General features: G+C 44.0%; 1 protein-coding gene across 2 annotated transcripts in view; it reads right to left on the reverse strand.

The window, feature by feature from the left end:
- Positions 1-5,101, reverse strand: part of KLF3 (KLF transcription factor 3) — a 33,584-nt gene extending 28,483 nt beyond the window's left edge. The window contains exons 1-2 of one of the 2 annotated variants that reach the window (XM_037140360.2): positions 5,018-5,094; positions 3,639-3,797 (exon numbers count right to left, since the gene is read on the reverse strand). The gene's annotated coding sequence lies outside the window, so the exon portion shown is untranslated. Of the gene's footprint in view, positions 1-3,638; positions 3,798-5,017 lie in introns of both variants that reach the window. The other variant, XM_037140362.2, reaches the window with a different exon arrangement.
- Positions 5,102-25,896: the final 20,795 nt, after the last annotated feature.

The following is a 25,896-nucleotide window of genomic DNA, read 5'->3' on the forward strand; positions in this document are numbered from 1 at the left end:
TTTTTGCTTTGGAGGAAAACAGTCCTACTTCTGGTTCAGAAACTCTCTCTCTAGCATTGTATCTCTTTCATTACTGCTAAATTTCAAGGAAGGGGCGGCTGGGGGACGGGGGAGGAGCAGGGCTACCACCTCCTTTGGACAATGCTCGCCCCTATGGGGCGGACCGTGGTCTGGTTTCCTGCCTCCAGCTCTGCTTTGGACAGACAGCAACGGGGCTCTGAGAAAAGCACAGGCCTGTCTGGGAAATGAGAATACTAAAACCCATCATAACCCTTTCCTTCCACCTCACTCCAAGCTGAATTTCAATTCGAGTATTACATTGTTAGCAAAGCAGGTAACCACTGTTTTATGACTCAAAGTTTTTTTTTTTTTTTAAGCTAGAACCAATGATAAAAGAAACACTTCAGAAAGGAAGCCAGTTTCCAGAACAGTGTAATTCCCTGTAGTAAAAGGAGGAGGGAGGTTGTGTGTATGGATTTATCTGCCTGCCTATCTATCTATCCATCCTTGAACACGACTGAGTGTAAAAATAGAGTAAGAAGTACCACTTAAAGCTGTTCATTTTATAGCAAAAATGTTGATTCGGAAACAGTAAGATGACAAGTATCTAAAAAAGGGTGGAGATAAAATGTTATTGAATTAGGAATGATGACTTAAATGGTCAAGAGATCAAAACTATTGTTCCCATTTTTCTAATTATAATAGCTTTCAGACTGTTATCATTTTCACTATTGTTCAGCCTAGCATTTAGAAACTTGCAGATTTTTTTTTCCTTGGTACAATATATTAGATCCTAATCATCTGTTAACCACCTCCCTCTTCTCCCAAATGAGGAGGGAAAAATGATTTAGGGTAAGCCAAATACAAATACCCAGTCTACAGAATCTATTTGGATTGCGAGTAACTTTGAAACTAAAACAAAACAAAAAAACTTGCTTCAATTTGGCTTACTTACAAATTTTAGTTTAAAGGCCTCTTGTCCTAAAAGTCAGCTTAATATTTCAAGTTTGCTGCCTCCAAAGAAGAAGAAAAAAATCTTACTGAAACTTTCCCAAACTCCCATCTTTCTTTAAGGGAAGTTGTCATTAGTCTACTATTTGATCCTAGAGGTTTTCTTAATTTCATATTATCCATAAGAAAAAATGTGGTGAAACAGGACATTAAAACCAAATACTACTATCAATTTTTGGAAGGCTAGGGCCTCACTCGCTGCCTCAGCAACTCTTCCAATTAATTCCAGTAGAGAACATTGTAAATAATTCCTTTAGATAAATAAGAACTTTTCAATAGAAACTTGCCAAAGTTTTCTTTTCCAACCATTTCTTTTAAACTTAGTTTCTGGAGAATCAAGAGAAAAATAATTTATTAAAGTAGGTTTTAAATAGTTAACCCAGAAATTTGTTAACCCACAACTGACAGAATAAACAACAAAAAAAGGGGGGGGTATGAAAAAGTTGTTATTGTAAAACAAAAATAACAGCATTCTTCTTCTTGTTTTCAAAATACAAGATTAAAATTTTCCAAGCTATCATTAAATGAATTTTTTATTTCTAGTTCTCCTTTTGTTTGACCTTTTTATTCTAACTATTTTTAGTTTGGAAATCAGGTGTAGAAGACAATAAAATCTTTGTCCTTCAAAAATTATCCTAGTGCTCAAGTTTTTGTCTTTAAAAAAAAAAAAGAAAGAAAGAAACTGGGATTCCCCCCTCCCCCCAATATATCTTGTTTTGCTTTTATACATTTTCTGAAGATTTCTTCCTTAACAGAGTATGACTTTCAAGTCAGCCCGGGCTGCCCAGGCTGCTGAACTTCTCCATCCAATGCAACTCCCCACGCCCCGGGCACCCCTGTTCAATGGGAACAAGGGCAGGCCACGTCTTTCAGAGGGCGCTAGGTCTTCTAAGCTGTACGGTGGTAATCCTGGTCCAAACCCGACTGTTTCAGGGCAAAACGCCTGTCTCAAAACAAACACCCTTTGCACCTCAAAACAAAAACCAACCAACCAACCCCAAACAACCTCCTTTACACTTCCAGCCAGTATACACACAAATTTCTCAAAATCACAATGGGCAATGATGAACTTACAAAGGTAAAAACTGTTCCTTCACTCAGAGAAACCCACTGGAGCAAAGGGTGTGTGGAAAAAGGTTAACCGACTTCTCAGTATGACATAACATGGGCGTCTTAAGCAACAGCAAGTGTGTAGAGACATGATAACCCCCTGGGTGGAGTTAGGGAATTTAGGGGCAGGGACCAAGGCCTGGTCTGGGCTACTGATCTACCAGAAAACAGCCTGAAACAGGAAAGAGCACACATATGCCACTTGGAATGTATGACGCAAACCCCAGCCTTGAAACAAAGAACAGGAAACAGCTCTGCTGGCCGTGCTGGAGAGAAAGCACAGAGAAACATTTAGCCGGCCCTCCCTGACCCTATATTCATGAGCAGCTGGAGTTTTTAAAGACAACAACAGAGGGTGGAGGTGTTTGTTCTATGGGTGTGAATAATAACACCAGCTTTATACAAGGGACCTGCCCTATTTACAAATAGGAGCTTCCACATACAGTAAACATCGTACGTGAACATGGGATTTTATCATATTCAACCAGCAGAGACCTTCCTCATTAACAGCAGCCTCCCTACCGATTTCTTTTGTCTCTTCATCCCCCATCCCAGTGGCTGGTCTCCAGCCATGATCAGATTCTGGGTTAGGGGAATAATTATTGCTCAGCCTCAGAGAGCATCAGCAAGAGAATGAAGACAAAACACTGTGGTTAAGGATTCAGATGGTTACTGGGTTATTCAACACAATTGAAAATTGGACCACTTCTAAGTGTCCCTTAGCCACAGAACTAAAGCTAAGACATAAAGAGTGTGGGACAGCTGGAGTCACCTCAAATTTTCAGTCCTCTCCAACTGCATGAATGTAAACATATTTGCACACAACTACACATCTGTGCACACACCTACAGAAATTCACCTTTTGAGAGCATGATCCTGGCCCTGACATTTAACATGCTAACATGTTTCCTCTAGTTATTTTTAAAGCAGTAAAATCCATGCCTATTCCTTTTCTCGTTATTTCTCTTCATTTTGTTAGGACTGTTAAACTCAGGGTTCCATTATCAGAGGTTTAAGAATCTGTGTTTAGACATAATGCCAGGTAAAAAAAGAAAGGAGAAGACATTGCAGGGCCTATTGCAACTGGATGATTGGATTTTAATTTAGAAACTTTGCAGTGGAAAAAAAAACACCCCAAAAACAAAAACAAAAAAACCTTTCTCAAAGCTATTTTTGCTGTTTCATATCTGACAAGGTTTTGTGGTCCAAGCAGCTACTTTTCTTTGTTATTGTCACATTAAAATTTCTATACTTGCATTCCCCTTCATGCAAGCCAAATGTTCCTCACAGACAGGAGATCTTCATTGAACTTACTAATGGTACACTAGGTTTTTTCCTCCTTGTGGTTCTGCAGCAAAGTCCACTGACTGTAGACAGGGAGATGTTTCTCTAGGGAGTTTAGATTAATCAAACATCTCATTTCAGGTTTCTGTTAACAGCCTAAGGTCAACTAACACACTCCATGTTTCAAGCCAGAAGAAACTTATTCCTCCACTCTTGTTTTAAAAAATACTCACTTGCAAAATTTTGGAGATGTTAATGCTACCAGATTGTTGCTTCCCCGTAAGTCTTCCCTCAGGTCAGGCAGATTATCACCCGGATGGATTTCTCTCACAAATAAAATGCTCCTCGGATCCACACACAAAGCGCTCACGAAAGGACATTACCAAGCTGCTCTGTGGGAAAACCTGTAGTGAACGACTGCCCTGTGCCTCACTTGATTTTTCTTATAATTACAGGTACTAAGTCTAAATAAATAATTACAGACTCCTTCTCCTCTTGTAATATAATCAATGTATCTCTTAAGTGTCTTGGCGATCTTAGTGGAAAAATATATTCTGAGTTAGTAAAAAATTCAGGGCAAAATATTTATTTTAGTGAAATACAAGAAGGTGAGCAATTACCAATTTCCTTTTAACCTGACATAAAAGATAGTCCCATTCACATGCTTTTCTCCTACGTTCCTGTAAAATTTAAAGCAGAAGGAGTCTCCCTGTTATCTGCCAAAGAAGTGGCTATGACCATTCCTAGTATTATCTGCCATCTCCAGGACAGCCGCTCGGAATCAATCCCTCGGTCCCCGCCCGCCTCTGGTCCCTAACTGCGGGCAGCAGCCTCCAGCGCTCTCAGCCTCCAGCCAAGCTGCAACCTCGCTCGAGGCACTGCGGCAGGTTCTCTCCGTGTCCCCGGGAAGGACGCTCCGAAGCCGGCCACCCCTCGGAGAGCCAGATACCCTGGCGGCTCCTGGGCTCCAGGACCGTGAATGGGATGCTGCCTCCAGTCCCAAATGCCCCAAGTTTCTTCCCAGAGGGACCGGGAGGCTGTTCCAAGTTTGCTTGGACCGGCGAGCCGCCGCGCGCCCCATCGAGAAGGGGGGCGGTGGGGGGCGCGGGCGGAGAGGGGGAGGGCGCGGGAGAGGAGGGTGGGGGACCCGGAGGGGGAGGAGCAGGAGCGCGGCCTCGACGCTACCTCTCTCCCAACAACGCTGCCACACGCGGAGAGCACTGAGATTTTGGGGGCTTTGGAGAGAATCGCGAGCGGGCGGGCGGCGGCTGGGCGACCACACAGGTGAGCCCCCGCCCGCGCCCTCACCGAGGCCGCGGCGGGCGCTGCCAGCCTCGCTCCCCCGCACCCCCGGATGCGCACGGTGGCTCCCCCCAATCCCACACTTTCGACCGCTGAACCCGGGGGCTTCCTCCCCCCAGCCTCCCTCTCCGCCGCCACCCCTGGCTGCAAAGAGCTGTTGCACTTTCCCAAGCCCACGAGGCACCCTCACCCCCGCGCTGCACCCCCAACCCACTCACGGAGCACCCCCACAAAAAATGAAAGTGGACAAGCCAAAGAGGGGGGCAGCGGGAGTCGGGCGAGAAGGAAATGTGAGGGAGAGGGGACTTACTTTTCGAGGAGCGGTGCTGAGCGCTGCAGACGAGAAATAAAAGGCCTGGCCGCGGGCTGCCTTGAACCCCGCGAATGCAGTAGTGTCAGCGCTCCAGTCCGGGCGCCGGCTGTGGCGGCGGTCGCAGGGGGACGGGGACAGGGACGGGCGCGCGTGCGGCGGACGCTCGCCCTGCGCTCCGGCTCGGGCCCCGGCTGCGCGCTGCTCCGCGCGGCTTCGCTCCTGGCTCCCCTCTGGCTCCTGGCACCAACTCTGGGCAGTCACATGACGCCGGCGCCGCTCGCTCTGCGAGCCTCCCGGGGCTGGCCGGGTAAGTAGAGGCTGGGACCCAGGGTGGGAGGGTCAGGGAGGGGAGATGGGGCCGCGGCGGCCGCCCGGGCTGGGCGGGTCCCCACCCACTTGGGTGGAGGCAGCCGCCGGAGGGGTCGACCGAGTCACTCGCGCAAACACGCACCCCGCCCTGCGCCCTTCCCCCGCCACCTCCGCCTCCCGCGCCTACTCCGCCCCGCCCCGCCCAGTCACCCGGGGACGGCCTGACAGACACTCATTATTCCCCGGAGCCGGGCGCCGCCCCGCCGGCCGAACCTGTCCCGCGAGGCGCGGCGCGGCCGTAGGGCTGGGCGTGCACGGCGCGGCCCCCGCCCCGGAGCCCCCGCCCTCCGGCCCCCGCCCGGCCCGGTGCGCCCGGCACCCTCTCCCCGCGCCCTCCGCCCAGGAGCTCGCGCCCCGCCCGCCCCCGGCCCCGCCGCCGCCCGAGCCCGGGGGGAAGGAAGGGCGGCGCTGCCCGCTCCGGGCGTCACACGGCTGCAACCCGCTGCGCCGCTTCCAAAACACACAGCCGGGCTCGCGGGCGAGCTGGGGCGGGGCGGGGGTGGGGAGAGGGTACCCGGGCCGGCCGGGGCCATCAATCAGCCGGCACCAGCGGGAAGGGCGGCCCCGGGCGCGGCGGGAAGGGCTGGGCCCCGCAGCCCGCGCGGCCCCTCCTGCGCCCTGTGCATAGAACTCTCTTAAAGAAAAAGCAGGGAAAGGCGCGGGTGGTGAAGGGGCGAGTGGACCTGGGCAGATTCGGGGAAGGAGGAGCAGCGGAGAGAGGGAGGGCACTTGGGGTGACCGAAACCCTAAAGTGGTCCCGAGTTTCCAAGGTCATTTCACTTTCTGTTAGGACGCGTCTTTGTGCCCGGGGCGCCGGGTCCCCCCAGTGGTCCGCCCCGCGGAGGGGTGGCTCCAGTGGCGCACCCGGCCTCCCAGGATTTTTCTTTGAAGGCCCGAGACCCCTGAAGCAAACTTCCCACGGGCCTGGCCTGGCCTGCCACTGGAGCGAAAAGGTGGCCCGTGGCAGCGGCGTTCGCCCAGCCCGGCCTGCCTGAAAACTTGGCAAACTTCGGTTCGGATCCTTCCGCCCAGAGGGAGACCTCTGGACGAGCTGAGGGCTCTGTCCCACAGCCTTGCGTTTCTCGTCGCTTCCCGGGACCGAGCGCAAGTGCGCGCGACCGCCTGCACAGCGCTCCGCGCCGGGCGGCGGAGGCCCGGGTTCTGGCCAAGCCAGGTCCTTTGGAGGACTTTGTATATGTAGCGTGGTACCCGAGTTCAATGCTTTTGGAGTTTCTTTTTAAACAGGATTAATGTAATAAAGACTGCAATTTAAAAAAAAAAAAGAACAAAAGACAAATTGGTTCAATTGTTTTAGTCCTGTGCAATGTTTAAAAACGCCCCTGCTTCAGTCTATGGCTCATTATTGCTTCAAGATGTTTTAAAGGCCCCTTAAGCTCACCATTCTCACTTTGATGCTTCATCCAGGCATGGGACTACTTAAAAAATGGAGATAGAGTGTATTCTGAACCTCATCATGTAGCTATACAGTGATATAAAATTATTACCGGTAACCTCAAGTAGTAGAATTGCGTATTGTACAAAATGCACATAGAAGACCACGTGCAGAACACCCAGAGCTGACACCAGTTCATGCGCTGTCCTGCTGTCTCACAAGACTAATCTTTAAATGTAAAGAGATGAGGTTTTTTTTTTTAAATGAATAAAATACGAATGCAAGGGGTGGGGGGTGTTGAATTCGTGTCAATTATTAATTGCAGTTCATTGATTGCTGACATCCTTAAATGTCTGATCAGATGTCTTACACTTGTATTAGCTGGAAAACTTTTGTTAGTGGTGACTGCTGGAATTGTTTCGCGTTTCGGTGCCCGCCTCACAGTAGGGGCTCCAAAAGTACAGGCTTTGCTCAAGGGACAAAATGATAGGAACCCGAAGCACAGAAGTCGTGTGTTTTACATGGTCCCCGTGGGTGCGCATCCAAAGGAGACGCCTGCAGTAGGTCCGTCGGAGAAAAGGGGCAGTGGTTTTGACAGGAAGGAAGAGGGGGGGAGAAGGAGGAGAAAAGTCATCCAAAAGGTTAATTAACGAACACAGTTCCGTGCAGGGCCCTGTGGGAGGCTGCTCAAACAACGTGCACAGAAACGAAGCCATCGGGGAAGGAGACCCCCAGGTGGCCATCCAGAACCGCCTGCAGTCAGGCACCCTGGCCTCCTCCCCTCTGCGAGCAGTCACAGCCCTGGGACGCCCTGAATCCTGGACCGCCTCAGTCACTGCCCACTCCTCCGCTGCTGTCCTGGTCTGTTGCCACAGTGACTTGTCCATCACCCTGTCTGTAGCGTGGCTGCAGTGTGGGAATCGCAGCAAAGGAATACGAATACATTCTCTAAAAGTCAAACCTGAACACCTCAATCCCTTCCACGACTTCCCTCCAGAAGCCCAGGAGTTCACCACTGAGCTGACCTGGCCTGGTCCTGCCATGGTGGGTTCCTCTCTCCCTGTTCTCCCAGCCCACTCTTCTCCGACAACACTGAGCTCTCCTTTGCTTTTTCCAACTCTCTCTTCCCACCTCTGACCTCTCCCTCATGCTCATTTTTCTAGGTGGGCTAGCCTCCTCGCCTTCTCCCCTAACTTCTGACCACCACCCTCATTTCCCTAAATTCTGTTCATCCTTTAAATACTGTTGTAAGTGATATTTTCAACAAAATACAGCTTCTTTTATTAGCAGCCCTCACCCCACCTTTGGATGAGTGGAGGCTCTCCTTGGGACTCTGAGAGCCCCCATGCTTCACCTCTTGTAACATTTTACATTTTTTTCTTGTAACTGGCTACTACTCTCTATGGCACTGAAATATAAACTCTGTGCATGGCCCTTGTGTTTTGAACAAAATCGTATTCCCATGCCCCAGATGTTCAGTGGATATTGGTGAAATAAATACATGCGAGCTGTGAATTGAGAAGTCATTCATATCTGAAAAGAAGAGAGGAAGCTTCAGGGTGGCAAGTGACCATGAACGAGACCTTTGGAAGGGTGAAGAGGAGGGAAGAGGGAGCTCCCTTCACTGAAGGTTTTTAAGTAGTAGAGTTCGATGGTGATAGTGCCACCTGGGCCTCCTTTTTACCTGGGACACTCACACAGTGCCTGGCGCATGTGCGGTGTTCGGTAAGTCCTGGGTAAATGAAATGTTTCCAGCTTGGTCTTCGTAACTGCTTTGCTCCTGTTCTTTGAGGACAGGATGGCCCCCGCAGCATCCCTCCCAACTGGTAGTCACAGTCCCAGTCTCTTCCGCAGAGACCTGGGGGAGAGTAGATATGTGACAAGAGTTCTGGCCAGTGGGACCTGAAGGGAAGTGTGCTGGGACTTATGGGAAATACTTTTCTTCCCAATAAAAGGAAGCTCTTATAAAGATAATCCCCCCCCCCCACCAGCTTTGAAGTTATGTGAGGATGTGGTGCTTGTAGCGTTGGCGGCCATCTTGCAGTCAGGAGAGGAAAGCAATGTCTCACATTTCCATATGAATAGCTCTTTTTTCATCATTAGTTTTTAGCTCAACTGTTACCTCTTCAGGGATGACTTCCTTGACCATGCAATCTGAAATAGCGCCCCCTCACAGTGCTCCGGGGGATTCCCCTGGATGTCTCACTTCAGCAGCGTCTGGACAAAAGAGACCCAGGGACACGCCTTTCACCAGCCTCTGACCACTCTCCAGCCTCTTTTCAAGTCTCCGCTTTGAGAACCATCTCAGCCACCCGCGGCCTCTGAGACCAGCCAACACCTTTTGGGGGGAGGGGGCGAGGGGCCGGGGCTTAATTCCTTATTGCGGAGCAACCATGAGCTCCCAAGTTCGTCAGAGTTAATTCTGCTAAGGTGAAGGGCACCATCCACTGCCTGATCACTCTGCTTCCGTGGGCCTCTGACCTCTACCTCTGTTCTGTTCTGACCCTGACGATGTGGCTCTGCAGGGTGTGGGCCACTTCTTCACCAAGTTGGCAGAGCAGAAGAGGCAGGGCACCCAGTGCCTCTTGAAGGTGCAAAACCAGTGCAGCGGCCGCGCCCTCTTCTAGGATTAGCAGAAGCCTCCCAAGGAGAGTGAGGCAATAAATAAAATGCAGGATGCAAGGGAATCTGCCATGGTGCTGGAGAACCTGAACCAGGCCCTCTGGGACCTGTGGGCCCTGGGGTCTACGTGCACAGACCCTCACCTTTGCCACTTCCTGGAAGAGGAGGTGAAACTCATCAAGAAGATGGGTGACCACCTGACTACCGTCAGCAGGTCGGCCCGCCCCCAGGCTGGGCTGGGCGAGTAACTCTTCCAAAAGCTCACCCCCAGGTACAAGTAGGAGCCTTTGAGGGCTCTCCTGCATCCCCCTGTGTCTGGCTTCTGCCTTGATCTTCTCCCTGCCACCACTAGGCAGTGTTTTAACCACCCAGAGCCCTTTCCCAGGCTTCGGACCAAATGGAAACAATAAAGCTTTTGGCCGTGGAAAAAAATAAATAAAAATAAGGTATTTCTTCCTTCCCCATTCAACGTCTCATCATTTTTGCTCATTTTTTTGGTGTCCCTTTCCTCCAGCTAAAACCTGTGCTCCGAGAAAGCAGGAATATTGTCTTCTTCCCTCCTATTTTCCAAGCTCCTTGAACAGTGGTTGGCGAATACGAAGCGTTCCAAAAATATTTGTTGACCAATGGGTGACAACGAAACGGTAACACTACGTCGAGGCTGACGCAGGGCCCAGTAGACAGAAAGCACTGCAGACCCCATTCTCTCTTTCGTGGCTCGTATCCCAGTTCTGTTTCGGGTGATCTTTCTGATGCACAACACGGAACATGTCCTTGAGGTTCCGTCTGCCCCCTGCACTCTCTTTCAGAGCGTTTCCATTCCTTCCCCAGGAATGTTTCTCCTTCTTTGTGATAACGGACAAAGTTATGAAAGCAGAAAAGTGCCACGTGCTTGTGACATTATGAGCAACACAGGTACATTTACCTTAAAGAAAAAACAAAGCCATATGATTTTATTTTCTTCCAGCTTTAGTGAGACATCGTCCACCTATAACACGCAAATTTAAGGTGTGCAACATGATTAGGTACATGTGCATATGGCAGTAAGGTTAGTTCACATTTCCATCCCTTATGTAATTATCATTTTTCACGGCTATAATAGTTACAATCTACTCCAGGGGTGTCAAATTCATTTTTTACTGGGGGGCCACATCAGCCTTGGGGTTGTTTTCAAAGGGCCGAATGCAATTTTAGGACTGTATAAATGTAACTGCTCCTTCACAGTTAAGCAAGAGCTTGGCGCTGCCGCCTGTAGAAATAAGGTAAGGGGCCGGACAAAACAAGGCGGAGGGCCGGATTCAGCCCATGGGCCTTGTGTTTGCCACCTGCGATCTACTCTGGTAACAACTCTCAAGTATAGAATGCAGTATTATTAATTATATCCACCGTGCTGTATGTTAGATACCAGACCTTACTCATCTTACAGCTGGAGGCTTGTGCTCTTGACCAGTACCTCCTCATTCCCCTCACCAACTGCCCCCCCCACCATTCTACTCTCTGTTTCTATGACGTTGGCTTTTTTTAGATTTCACAGATAAGGCGATCGTACAGTATTTGTCTTTCTCTGTCTCACTTGTCTCGCTTACCACAATGCCTTTAAAGCCCATACATGCAGTTGCAAAAGGCAGATTTCCTTTTGTAATGGCTGAATACTATTCACATATGTTAAATTTTCTTTGCCCATTCATTCACTGATGGACACTCAGGTTGTCTCCAGGTCTTGGCTATTGTCCACACTGCTGTGATGGACATGGAGGTGCAGGTACCTCGCTGAGACAGTGATTTCATTTTCTTTGGATGTACACTCAGCAGTGGGATTGCTGGATTCTGTGGTAGATCTATTTTTAATTTTCTCAGGAACTTTTATACTGTTTTCCATAGCGGTTACCAATTTAAATTCCCATCAACACTGCACGAGGGTTTTCTTTTCTCTGCATCATCGCCAACTCTTGTCTCTTGCCTTTTTAAATAATAGCCATTCTAACAGGTATGACAGGTATGAAGTGATATCTCGTGTGGTTTTGATTTGCATTTTCCTGATGATTAGTGATGTTGAACATCTTCTCATACACCTCTAGTCTGTCGGGCTGTCCTCTTTGTATTCAAGTCCTTTGCCCAAACTTAAGTTGGATTTTTTTTTCTTTGCTATTGAACTGTATGAGTTTCTTTTATATTTTGGACATGAACCCCTTGTCAGATAGATGGTTTGCAAATATTTTCTTCCATTTTGTAGGTTGCCTTTTCATTTTGCTGACTATTTATTTTCCTGTGCAAAAGTCTTTTAGTTTGATGTAGTTCTACTTGTTTTTGTTGCATGGGCTTTTGCTGTCATCTCCAAAAATTGTTGCCAGGACCAATGTCAAGGAGCTTTCCCCCTATGTTTTCTTTTGGTAGTTTTACAGTTAAAGGCCTTACATTTAAATATTTCATCCATTTCAAGGTAATTGTATGAGTGGTGTAAGATAGGTGTCCAATTTCATTCTTTTTCATGTTAATATCCAGTTTTCCCAACATCGTTTTTATTAAAGAAACTATCTTTCCCCCGCCGAATATTCTTGGCTATTTTATTAAATATTAGTTGACTGTATATGTGTGGGTTTATTTCTGGGCTTTCAATTCTGTTCCACTGGTCTATATATCTGTTTTATGCCAATACCTTACTCTTTTGATTGCTATAGCTTTGTAATATAGTTTGAAATCAACCAGCGTGATGCCTCCAACTTTGTTCTTTCTCAGAATTGCAAAGCCATATGATTTGAAGTAAAATTAGAAATGCTAGACTAAGGGCCATTCACCTTGAAAGCATTACAGAGGGTTCAGTGATTCTCTTCAGCATTTTTGCATCTCCACATATTATCCATCCCCCACCTATCCATTTGTCCATTCAATTTAGGATTGCCAGGAAAGATTAAGGTTGAGTTAAGGGACCAAGAGTACAATAAAGGTTAAACTGGGTGTATGGCTGGTTCCTCCCACCCCCCCCGCCCCTGAGGCACTGTCAGAATTTCTAGTACAATTTCCAGTGCACTGCATGAACCACTGCAATTGTCCTGGATTATGTTTGATGGAACAATGGAGTTGAAGGACATTGGTACCAAAAGAGTTGAAAGGTTGGATCTTGGAATTTAATCTGGAGAACTGAAACAGGAGGCTCTAGAGATCTAGCCAGGAACAGCAAACTGGATGTTTCAAGTGGGCTGAAGAGCTGGCATGTTGGGAATAATGTAGTAAATGACCTGGGAGGTTAGGAGGTAAGTAGTCAGAGAGTGGGTTCCACGTGTGAGTTTAACATTTAAAGATGATGCAGCCTTGGGGATGGATAGCACGGTCTGGGGTGTGCCTGTGGGAAGATGAAACTGGAGGGGGGTGGTGAAGACCCTTGAAGATGAGGAGATGAAGGGAACGAGTGACTGAAGTATTGAATGTGGTTCCCTGTGGATCCTGAAATTACTCAGAGTTGCGGCCGGACTTGAGGTCAAGAGTGAGACTTAGGCCCTCAGGCCACGTCTTCATTTCGTAAGAGAAAGTCTGCAAGAAACTGGTGATGACAGCAACCAGGAGAGAGTGGTTAGATGTAGCCTCCTTTTTCTATGGTTGAATCTGGTTTTCCTTGGGTCGTGATTATTCGAGTTAAAAATAATCACTTGTATTTGGTTGCTCATTGGTTATTTTACTAGGAAAATACGCCAGTAGTTATATTTCCTACTTTTATAGGAAAGTTGAAAATATACCATTTCTGCTTCACTGAGAGTTCAAATCAGCTTTGGGAGACTTCTCAGGGATCTTAAACGTTATTTATAATATTTGTCCAAAGGGAAATAAATTGTAATTTTTAAATCAATGACATATACATGCAAAGATGGAAAATGAGACTTACTGCTAAACTGAAGACGACCTAGATTTCTTCTGTGCTGGGAGGCAGAGTAGAGAATGACAGACCCACAAAGTAAGATAAACTACTTGTGATTTTTCGGTTTGTTTTGCAATGAGGCTAACTTATATTTTCAACCCTCTCTTCTGTGTTACAGAAAAATTATTGGCATTTAAATCGTGGATTTAAGTTAGTTCAGTAAATGTTGATTGAACATTTATCATAGATCTGGGGTGGGTACAGAAGTACAAGAAATATGTGTCAAGTGATCCTTACATTCAAAGGATTTGAGAGGATTTGTGTGTATATTATAATTGCCTAATTAATTATTGCACAATGCAGAATATAACGAGTAAAATTTAGGAAAGGGCCGTGGTATGGGAGTTAAAGGGATTGAAGAGGTAAACTGATTCATTTGAAACCTATGGGTATTCCTGGGCAGTTTGGTCCTTGTCTTCAAGGAGCTTACTGTCTTGCAAAAGAAATCACATCAGGTCAGGAAAAACAAAGTCTTCACAGAGAGAGGTGATACCAGTGCTAGAACTTCACTGTTAGAGCGAGAGAGGGCTCTATGCCATGTTGTGGGATCTGGAAAGGGAACAGAGCAAGGGTCCAAGGGGACATGGACCTCTCGGGAGGTGGGAGGTGAGGGAGGCCAGGTCAGCCTCGGCTGTGTTGTGGAGCTGCTGGTGAGATGCGAATTTTTTCAGCAGATATCGGGAAACCATGGAAGGTTTCTGAACAAGTAAGTTGCATGACAGTGTATGAAATGACATGAAACATAACCCTAATATAAACCTTCAAGACTGCAGTCCAGGAGGCAGTAACTATGGTCCAGGTAAATATGTATACACTACATGTGTATATATGTGCATCATCTTTATCTCTTACTCTGTACACACACACGCTTAAACACTTCACATACCCCAGCTCAGTAACTGAGCCAGCAAAGAGACAGTGCGTGACTTGTGCTCTAGGGAAGTGGCCTTGCTACCTTCCTTTTTCTGTCATTCCAAGGGGGTCTCAGGGCTGCACCCCAGACCCTGGTGTTTGAGGAGCCTCCCTCCCTCTGTGTCAGAGCTCAGTTGCATAGGTTTCCCTGGTACTTACTTGCCTGCGAAGAGGACTTTGGCCTTTTTCATTCCTTAGCTTCCCAACCTGGCAAGTCAGTCCACACTCACCCATGCTTTAGGACTTTGGCTAATACCTCGTTCAAAAAGGAAAAAAAAAAGTGTGTGGTTGGATCATCTGAACAGTACAGAGTTACTCATTGCTCTTGTAATTCAAAAAGACTTGCTAACATCAGACAATATTAAAGTCACAGTGATGGTTGTGTCACAGTGATAGGAGTGAGGGGAACATTTTTTTCTCTGCCTTTCAACACGCTTCTGTTTTTTTTTTTTTTCCTTGAGTGAGCTTATATTACTTTTGTAATAAGAAAGAGGTGTGCTTTTAAAACCATCTGAGAAATAAATGTACACACTGTGGATAATTAAATGTGGGGCCGCCAGCACAGTTTTGCAAGGTGGCCCCTTTCGAAAGCACCCTGGACTTAGAGGTGTAGCTCCACGCTTGTGAGTTTTGAAGGGGGGTGGGGTGGGGTGGAAAGGGAGGGGCTCTAGGAGGAGAGGGAGGCGGGAGAGGGCGAACACCCTCCTTTATTGACTCTTTGGCTTTTTCACTGCTGCTTGAGCAGCTGGATTTGTGCAGGGTCTTGGAACTGGAATTCTTCCTCAAAACGATACGTGTTTACTTTAAAAGCCACTTCCAAGGGAAGAAAAGTTAAAAAAAAAAACACCCCAACAGGAAAACCAGTAAACTGGACTGAATAGAGCCGAAGTTCCTATTTCTCAAGAGATAGTAATAATACTTCCTGGAGCACAGGGTCCACTCACCCTCTTCCCGCGGTCTTTCGCCAGGATCTGTTGATTCAACGGGAACCAGAAGCGTCAGCATTTGTGCTGGATGTGAATATAGTGGGAGATCACCCTCGGCCTCCTAACAGCGCCAATAATGCAGGGGGGGCTGCCACGTGTCAGCTGGTGTGGTTCCAGCTTGTCTCATGTTTCTTTCTAAGCTACATGTTTGTCTGTTATTGTTCTTAAGGTTTTCTGTGTAACTATAAGCAACAGACCTTGTTAGTTCCTCTTGAGATTGCCCACTACTCCCCACCCTTATTTCTCACCTCCCAGCATCCTGTTTGTCTCCCTGACTGTCCCCCGCCCCATCCCCACCCCCACTGAGCCACCAGTTCTTTCAGCCATGTTTTTCTTCCCTCGCTTAGTTCATTTTACATTTCTATTTTTTTGTAAGTGTTGTCACACCAAAGGAGGCATGCTGCATAGTAAATTCTTATGTATTGATTTGTGCTTTCTTGTATTGTAAATTCCTCCAAATTACGTATAGGCCAATGTTTGTCCCCTCTTTCACTTTTCTTGAAGACACTATTTCCAGGAGCTGTTAAAAGAAAATATGGGGAACTTTGGACTATGTATAGGACTTTTTTTGGTGACTTTTGCCTATTTAATGTTACTCTGTTATGACAGGAACAGTATCTACAATGTATATTGTGTTTATGCTCACATCAGTATAATCTTTAGTTTATTATATTTTAAAGAATATTTTAGCTCATCAATTTTATATGGACTGTTTAGACTTCCATTTAAATTTTGTTCATTATTGTAGCAAATGGTTCTAGTAGTTATTGGGCATTGTGGCATCTCTTGAAGAGATTTAGCAGGCTTATGAGAAATATTTTTTAAAACTTTAGATCCCTATAATAAAAGAAATCATTATTATCATTGAGTGCTTCTACCTAGTAGTCACGGTATCTTCACAGGAGAAAGAATTCATTTTCTAAAAGAAGGAGGAAAACACTTTCAAAACTCATTCAATGAAACTTCTGCTACATGGCCATTTATCTAATCATTTTCCTTTCTGTGCCAAAAGTAAGAAAAATGAAGATTCAAAAGAAGCAGAATCCTACACTTGTTTATCTTTCTAACTTGTGGATGTCTGAAAAGTGAAAGTTTTCTCTCCTTTTCCATAAGTTTGTTTGTTTGACAAAATTTTCTAGTACAGTTCACTTTCACTTGGTGCTGAGAAGATGCATCTTCAAGTTGCGGAAATTCAGGAAGAGGCAAGAAAGGTCTTCCAAAAAGTGTTTTTAATTGAATTGATTGGGGTGACATTGGTTAATAAGGTTATATGGGTTCCAACTACACGGTCCTATCGTACAGCAACTGCATGCTGTGTTGTGTGATCGCCACCCAAAGTCACGTCCCTCCTGTCACCCTCTTCTACCCTCCCCTGATCGCTTTCCCTCCGACTGCCACCACACTGCTGTCTGTGTCTACGAGGCGTATTTCCCCCTTCACCTGTTACTACCATGTCCCCAGAGAGGTACTCTCAGTAGAACCTTAGTTAGCTTCCCCTATTTGGAATACCAAATATCGAATATTTCTAGGTATTCCGTTCTGTTGCCTTTGGAAGTACCTTCTTCCTAACGTCCAGTCCTCAGAACTTTGTGGTTACGATTTAGGCTGTGGTGCTGCTAAAGAAGTAGTGCCATTTGGATAACAAGATTTGCCTTAATATATTTCCCTTTACTCTCTTCTGTTCTTGAAGCAAAAGTGCATTTAGATCCTTAAAAAAAAAAAACACTAAAAAACAAACCCTGGTTAATTTAATCTTGACTGCTTGGTATCGGTGGCCCGACAAAGCTGCACTAATCCAGACAGTGACGGCTGTCTCAGATGCCCCCCTCATCATGCTGTTGATTATGTTACTTCAGCTCCAGATAACGATCTTTCTATTCTATAGTCTTCAGAAACTAGGGAAGGAAGGCAAAGTTTGTTTAGTTCACTTGAAAGAAAACCTCACTTGTATCACTGGTTTTTTTTTTTTAAGTGTATAATTCAAATTTTATTTTTGAATCTAAAAAAGAAATCTTCCAATAAATTTTTAAAATTTGTTTTTATACACTGGAATTACCTCCTCTTTCAGCCCCCAGTACAATTTATATTTCTACTTAGCTGGAACTCCAGTAGGTGTTTGTAAGTACTTTATGGTGAGGGCTTTAGGTTTTTATAGTTCCTGATATAACTCTTCATAGATAATAGAGTTTCCTATTATTCCAACAACTAATTTCCATGACCATGTAAATGACTTTTTAATTTTGATTATATGTATGAAAGGATGCCTTACTCTGATTTATATAGTAATGATTTGTTTTTTAATATTTTATACTTTATTGCATATCACTTACTTTAGTAATCTCTGAGTTATATGCCTGAAAATATAAGCTTTATTTACAATACTATTATTAGAGCCTAATTTCCCAAGGAAAATATTATAATTAAATATTATATTTAAAATATTATAATTAAAATGTGCACTCAAAATGTCCTCTTATCTGCTTAAAAATGGAAAGTTAGACTGGGGATTAAATGAGGAATGCTTACTAAAATAGTCAAAGATGGTGACATTCATGTTTATGTGTGAGGTCAGGACCCTGCCTCTCCAATTATCTTTGTCATTATTGCTGGGAACCAATGAAATGAAAAGAAGCATAGCAATAGTATTTTTAAAAGGTCATATGAAGATAAGTGGTCAGAAAGCAACTTGAAGAATACCACACTCATTTTTCCTGAAGGCTTTGCATTAAATCAAGGGGATCAGAAGAATCATTGACAATTGTAATTAACTTTATATAGTATTTTTTTAAACCTATGATTGCATAAACACACTCTGTTTGCCAAGGCCCAAGGAGGTAGAGCTCAAACATATTTCTGAATCCTGCTGCTGATTTGGTTATCAGAAGTGAGTGGCTATTCAATCAAAAATAGCCAGAGGATAGAATAGTAAGAATTCTTGGAAAGGAACTCCCAGCATTAATCAAATAGGCATAATTGAAAAATAGAGCGTGAAGTTGTGTTTATTAGACTGATGTTAATGGTGGTGCTACACCTTGTGGATGCCACAGCACAGGCTTACTGTGTTAGCCTGTATGTTAATTACAAGCTATGTTAATTACAATTCTCCATTTTCCACTCTTAGTAGGACTTGTGCCTGTGTTTTTAAAGAAACTTGGATTGGCTGGTACCTTCTCTGGTTCTTTGTACAGTCAGGGCTGAGGTTGGGTGTGAGTGTTGACTATGCTATTTTCCAATAATTTAATTAAAAATCTATTTTTCTTTCTGGACCCCCTACTTAGATAGGAGTAGACTTGAGTAATTTTAAAAGTTCTTTTCCTGAGAGAACTCTCAATCTAAAGTGGAGACCAGACCCATGTCTTCACACAAAGATAACCAGTAGAATGAGCTGGTAAGTGATCTATGTGAAGTCTGTTGAGAAGATATCCAACCATGTAATATGAAAAATAGAGACATTTACTGAAGAAGATACAAGAAGCATTGTACACAGGACAATGAGCCCACAGTCCCCTGCAAAGTAGGCCCCTTGCTACCTCACACAGTTCTCTAATTGCCATCAGCTGCTCCACTATATTTTCCTGAATCTCATCAATGGTCTGAAATCCCTTCCCTTTCAAAGGTGATTTTAGTTTTGGGAAAAACCAGAAGTTGCAGGGCACCAAATCTGGGCTATAGGGGGGGGCTGAGTCACCTGGGTGATTTGATGTTTCACCAAAAATCTCTGCACGAGATGTGATGTGTTAGTGGGCACATTGCCATGATGAAGCTGCCAATCACCAGTTGCCCATACCTGCAGCCTTCTGAATCATCTGAGTAGTTTCTGCGGAGGAATCTTCAAGCTTAATGCAAAATTGGGTGCAGATGTGTTGCTCTACTTGCTCAGTCACTTTGAATGTGATGACCACACAGCACACATGCTCACTCAACAGTGTCTACCACCCCCACTGACTAGAACCACCCCCACTGACTAGAACCACTCCCACTGACTAGTACAGCATCTACTGGGATGCATGTGCATCCCAGTCCATTCTCCTTGGTTGCTAGGTTACATTTACAGTGTGCAAACTTGTTCTTGTTATATTAACAATGGCTGGACTTTTTATTAAGAGACTCCAAATTAAGAGAGGCATCAATTTGGCTTCAGAAGGTCAGGAGAGACTTCATGTGGGAGAAGAGCTTTGAGCTGAGCCTAGAAGGATGGTATGTCTGGAAGCAATGCAAAGACCACTGTGGCTCCTTCCAGCAAAGCGTTCCTGTGGAGGACCTTGGCAAACGAGGTTGGAGAGGCGAATGAGAGCTATGGAGGACATCAGACAATTGGCACCTTACTCTACCAAAGCTGGGTTTTTTAAGACTAGCTTCGATTTCATGACATTTTTCCCTTTACAATTAAGATGATTTGTTAAATGCGATTTAATATTTGAAGTTTTACATTGTTTATATAAATATATTTATATGTATATTTTTTCAGATTATGTCCTGATTTGGTTTTTGGGAAATAGAATCATTTACTTAGTCCTCAAATATTTGCTGAATCTCTTGCACCAAGTATAGGACTAGACATTCCTGTAACAGTTGAACAAGTATTAGGTACTCACTATGTGTCAGGCTCTATTCTAAGACCTTGGGGTTGCTTCATCACTCAACAAGGAGAAAAAAATCTCTGCCCTCATGGAGCTTTTATTCTAGTGATATATTAGTTTGCTAGGACTGCCACAGAGTAGGTGTCTTAATCCACAGGGATTTACTTTCTCACAGACCTAGAGGCTGAACGTCTGAGATGAAGCGGTCAGCAGAATTGGCTCCTTGTTAGGGCTGTGAGGGAAGGATCTGTTCCAGACCGCTGTCCTTGGCTTGTAGCTGTCTTTCCCTATCTTCACACCGTCTTCCCTCTATACTCCTGTGTCCCAATGTCTTCTTGTTGTAAGAACACCAGTCATATTGGATTAAGGGACACCCTAATCCTCATTTTAAATTACTTCAGTAAAGACCCTATCTCCAAATACAGTTGTCTCTATGCAATACTGGAGGTTAGGACCTCAATGTATGAATTTTGGGGGTGGGGTATGCATAATCTAGCCCATAACAACTGAGCACTAATGATAGAGCAGTGAATGAAGCCTAGAACTTGGGTGGTCCTGGCTGCAGTGTGCGAGGCCCAGTACCAAACATGCCCAACATGTGAATCATTGCATTTAATGCTGCTGCCAGTCCCTAGCTGAGCATTGTTATCCCCACTCGACAGTGCGGACACTGAGGGCAGAACACACTGGTGTGTGTGTGTGGGGGGGGTTGCCTTAGCGATTCTGTGTTTAATGTTTTTATTGGGTTGAAGCCTCTAAAATTGAAATGTGTAGGCCTGTGGGGCATACATTTATGGTTAATTCAGATACAGAACCCACCAATATCTGGACGTTAATATAGAAGGTGGAAGGACTTTTGTGTTTTTGTTTTCTACATTAGGTTCTAAGAATAAAACCACAGATAGGAGTAATCTTCGATAATTAAGCATCTTTTGTTCTCTGTAGATAGTCCAATATATTATGTCATAACATATGTAATAACACATGATTATAAATAGCTATAATTATTTATAATGAATATCTAATTATTACGTAAACCCTACATTTGACATAGCAATGATGTTCCCTTTGATTATGGAGATTCAAATAAAGCTGCAGGTTGTTTCGGGCCTGTAGCCTTGATCTACCTCCAGCTAGCAAGCCTGCTTTACTCCGTCTGCTTCCACGGAAGGAATACTCCCCATGTTGTCTGTTTTACCCATTGATTCCATCCGGCTGCTCCTCTGGAGGACGGATGCAGGTTCAGCAGACATTGTGGAGATCCTACGCCACGCGGCAGGCCTGTTCGCATAAATCTCTGCTTCTCATGACTATGGAATGCCAAAGGATAACATGGTGCTTTTTGATGAGCATCGGTTGTACTCAATTATGGCAAAAAGTTAAGTAAATTACCAGTGAATAATTTAAAACGCAATTTAAATATTGAAACAATACAGATACATATTTAGGGTACCAAATGCAAAATTTGCATGAATTTTCTAGATGCAACCTATCTCAGAGAAGCTGCTTTTGTTTTGAGTTCAACAGAGATGTCCACCCACCCCACTCCTTCCTGGGGGTTCTAGGGAGAAAAGCTTGGAGAAGTTCTGTACACTTTTTAAATTCAAACTTCCTAATAAGCACATGAGATCAGAAAATAGAAGCCTGGATAAATCACATTGCCGTAGTTAACACAACAAGTAAACAGCACAGGCAGGTGTTAAACTCAGACTTTCTGACTCCGATGCCAGGGCTTTGTGTCTTTCAGCACAGCCCAGCCACTCCTTGGATGAACAGGCTTTAATCCTTGTGAGGCCGCACAGGACTCACTCCCGCTCCACTGTCCACAAGTCCCAGCCTCATTCATTCATGGATTCATGCACTTATTTGTTTAACAAATATTAATTGGAAGCTTAAGATGGGTTAGGCTTTATCCCAGGTTCTGAAGACACAATGGTTAGTGGAAAAAAAAAACATAATTCTTTCCTTCATGGAGCCTACAGTCTAGTGGGAGAACAGGTATTAAACAAATAATTACCAAAACTATTTGTTTATAAACTGTGATAAGTGTTATAAAGCAAAAATAAAGGGCCATGAGAAGGAAAAAAGGCAAATTAATTTACATTAATGATCAGCAAAGACTTCTTTTAAGGCAGTGAGCTTTGGTCTGAGGCCTTAAGCAACAGCTAGCTAGGAGAACTTATTTGCACTTAAAATAGTTACAAATTGTCATCCTGCAAAGCCCACCGCTACAATTTCCTCTATTTCTATTATTTCTTTCTCTATAACAAGATCCGTTTCTATTATATTCTTCTGACTGTCCATCTGTCCATCCATCCAGCCAGCCAGCCATTTAACCCATCCATCCTCTCTCATCATCCGTACAACCTTCATTAAGCATCTGCTATGAACCTGGCATTACTGTGCCCCAAATCCTTTACTGTTTCATTTTCTCTCTTCTCTCCTTTTGCCGCCTTTGACTGCTTTAACTTTTGCCCTTTTATCCGATTCTTGAATCTCTTATTTTTGACTCACATCTTCAATGCAATGCCCTTCCCAGCCCTTTCTGTCACTTCTCGCACCTTTGGCTAAACTATCATTTCTCATCCTGTTTTCAACAAGTGGATTCTTACCCCACATGTTTCTGAAATTTTTCTTAACCATTAATAAAATTAATGATTTTTTTGCCAGAGAGTTGGAGTTTCATCTCTTAGTAAAGAAATGTCAAGAATATAAATCCTTTCTTTCTTTCTTCCTACCCACCAACCACCTATTTATATTTTGATAATTTCTTTCTTTTAACTAGAAACTCCTGGAGAGAGACCGTTCTCTGTTTTACCTACCATAGTATCTGGAGCTGATGGTAATCACTTCATAAGTTTTTTACATGTTTTTAAAGGTGGTACATCCTTTCTGGGCTTACTATTATATTTATTGTACCCCGGATATAAATGCACAAATGCATTCAGAAGTACATAATAGGTTTAGACTAACTTACATTCAGATGTTCTTATAAAGTCATCTCTGTCCCTTCTGTCATAGCCTGCCCTTCCTGTCATAACCTGGACATGAAAAATACAGGTCAGCAAAAATATAGTGTATCATCAGCTATATAGGCAAACTCACCAGGAAAGATTTTATACTTATTTCTATCTCCACACAGCCAGTCAAATGTAACAAGTCTCCTTTGGAAAGTCTGAAGAGCCAGAGTGTACTATCTGGAAAATCCCACCTATCAAAAGGTAAATAAGAGGAGTTTCCCCTTCAAGGTATGTTGGGGAACAAGGACCACACTTAACAACCTGTGAAAGATAATTAGAAAGCTGGATAAAATACAAAACAACAGCCTTCACAAGACTGCGATCCTTGAGAGAAGAGAAACAAAATGAGTCTGATAATTGCCCTGGCTTTCTGCTTGGAAGCAATCTCTAGACTGCAGGCCTGGAAAGTGAGAACCCAGACAGATCCCGGTGGCCTTCCTGAACTGATGAGTTGGAGGTGGGAGTCTGGGGAGTCTGAGGGGGCTAGAGAAGTGGACACAAAATGAAATGGTAAAAAGTACCAATTACCTTAAAAGAAACAGAAGAAGAAGAAAGTAACAAGAAAGGATAAGACAAATAGAGCAAAATAGTAAATGTCAGATTTAACTCAATCATGCTTATAACTGTATTAAATGTAAATGGTCTAAAGACTCCCATTAAATTCAAAGATTGTCAGAGTAGATAAAAAAATGAAGATTCTATTACATGTTGTGTACAAGAAAACCACTTTAAATATATACATCAGATAGGTTAAAACAAAAAGAATGGGAAAAAGATATACTATGACTTACCTGACCATTTCAATATTCCTGGGAGCCAGAAGTTGAAGATCATTATACACAAATACAGAGAATTTCTGGAGAACTCAGGTGGTCAGTAAGATGCATTCTAATTGTCATAGCCACCTTTGTTCCAACTGTTTCTGTTCGTTCATTTACCATTCATTCTTTCATTCAAATACTGGGAGCATTTTCTACATTATCAAATGTTGGAAACAATCCAATATTGGGTGCTGAGATATGGTCCCTGCCCTTGAAGAGTTCTTGTATTCTCTTGGGGCTGGTACAGACAAAAGTAAAGCATTACAGAACAGGAAGAAGAGTGACATGGTACAGAGTTGATCAAATGGTCATAGGAATATGGAAGAAAGATCCACTAACTTTTCCAGGGAGGAGGAGAGGGTTTGGGCGAAAAGAGTAGTATTTCAGTGTGTGAAGTTTTTGAGGAAGATGTTGAAACACTCAGGAAGTGGGAGGAGCTACTGCAAACGGGCTGCCCCTTCAGACTGCTCAGTACAGCTCACTCACAGGTTTACCCAATACCAACACTGATAACGTAGCAGTATCTATACATTTCTCAGATTTATTTTATCCTGCTGTTTTGTCAGATTCACTTATTAGATTGAGTAGTTTTTTGGCGGAGTCTATAGGATTTTCTATGTACAATATCATGTCATCTGCAAACAATAACAGTTTTGCTTCTTCCTTTCCAATTTGGATGTCTTTTATTTCTTTTTCTTGTCTGATTGTTGTGGCTAGGACTTCCAATACTATATTGAATAGGAGTGGCGAAAGTGGGCATCCTTGTTTTGTTCCTGATCTTAGTGGGAAAGCTCTAAGTTTTTGTCCATTCAGATTTATTTTAAACCTCCTGGGAGTAATCACACCCCCTCGATTTCAGTCTCCCTAACCTAAATTTTTAACATACAATGAGTGGAGGCCAGCTCCCTTTTCTCCTCTCTTCCCATCCAACTTACTCTGTTTTATTTTTTTCCACAGCACTTTTCACCTTCTAAATATTATATAATTTACCTATTTATTGTGTTTACTATGTGTTTCCTCATCCCAGAAGTAAGCTCAAGAAGGATGGGATTGGTCTATTTTGTTCCCTCTGATGTGCCCCCAGCTCTTGGAAAAGTGCCTGGTATACACACAATAGGTTCCTGGTAAATAATTGGAGTGGCCTGAATAAGTTAGCAAATTTTTGTATCCAGGACATAATTAGTATTGCTCATGTTTGAGGGAAAATAAAGGCCTGAAAGGGACCATTTATAGTAGTATCCTTTTTCTCCCTCCCTTCAACGGTATTTATTGATCATCTGCTCTTGGTCAGCTCTTCTCCAAGCACTGGGATTTCAGAGAAGGGTAGACAGACCCTATTTATATCTCCATGGAAGCTCACTCTGGCAGGTGAGGATGCAGATGTTAATGAACTATGTAATTGTAAATTTGGGATAACTGCTAAAAAAAAAAGAAAGCATAGAACAGTAGCACATTTCTTGACCTGGGAAGCTAGGGAAGTTCTTTTTAAGCCAAGTAGAAGTTAATTCAGAGAAAGGGAGGAGTGGGATAGAAAACATCCAAGCAGAAGAAAAAGAATCACACAAGTACTATCTTGGAAATTTTTGCATGTAAACTAGAGAAAAAATGTGTACCCTGCACTTTTAAATGCAATGCTCTATAACTATCTATCAAGTAAACCTGGTCTAATATTGCAGTTGAGTCTATTTTTATTTTTTAATTTATTAAAACACAGTGTTTTAAAATTTAAAAAAATGACAAAGACTACCAAGTGGGAGAGAGAATGCCTAAGTGTTCCAGGTGTGGCTGGAGCAGCAGAGAGGAAAGAGGTACTTAGCAGGACAGAAGAGGTAGGTGGGGAGCCTGTAGGCGGAGCCGATTGGGTAACTCCAGTGGGCCTTCAAGTGAAATGGTTGGTTGGCTCTTTAGCCCCAGAGCTGAGGCGAGCCCTGAGAGTGCTGTAAGCTGGGGGGTGCTGAAAAGGCAGCTTAGGCTAAAGTGTGGAGAGTGAATTAGGGATCATGGCAGAGAGGTACAGAAGGTAAGTTAGGAGAGCGCTGCAGTGGTCAAAGCAAGATGCGATGGATGGAGTAGAGGTGGAGAGACATGGGTAAGTTAGGGAAATATTTAGAAGATGAAATCGAAGTTAATGGGCTTTCAAACAAATAGGTGATAGCTTATTTGTATAAAGTGTTTGAATGTTTCTATGAACCAAAATATAAATAAAGATGTGACTTGGAGTTGTTTGTCAGCATTAGCTGTGATATGTACACAAATATTAGTA

This window comes from Artibeus jamaicensis, unplaced genomic scaffold (assembly GCF_021234435.1).
Source record: "Artibeus jamaicensis isolate MK-2021 breed Jamaican fruit bat unplaced genomic scaffold, CSHL_Jam_final contig_76, whole genome shotgun sequence".
Classification (NCBI taxonomy): domain Eukaryota; kingdom Metazoa; phylum Chordata; class Mammalia; order Chiroptera; family Phyllostomidae; genus Artibeus; species Artibeus jamaicensis.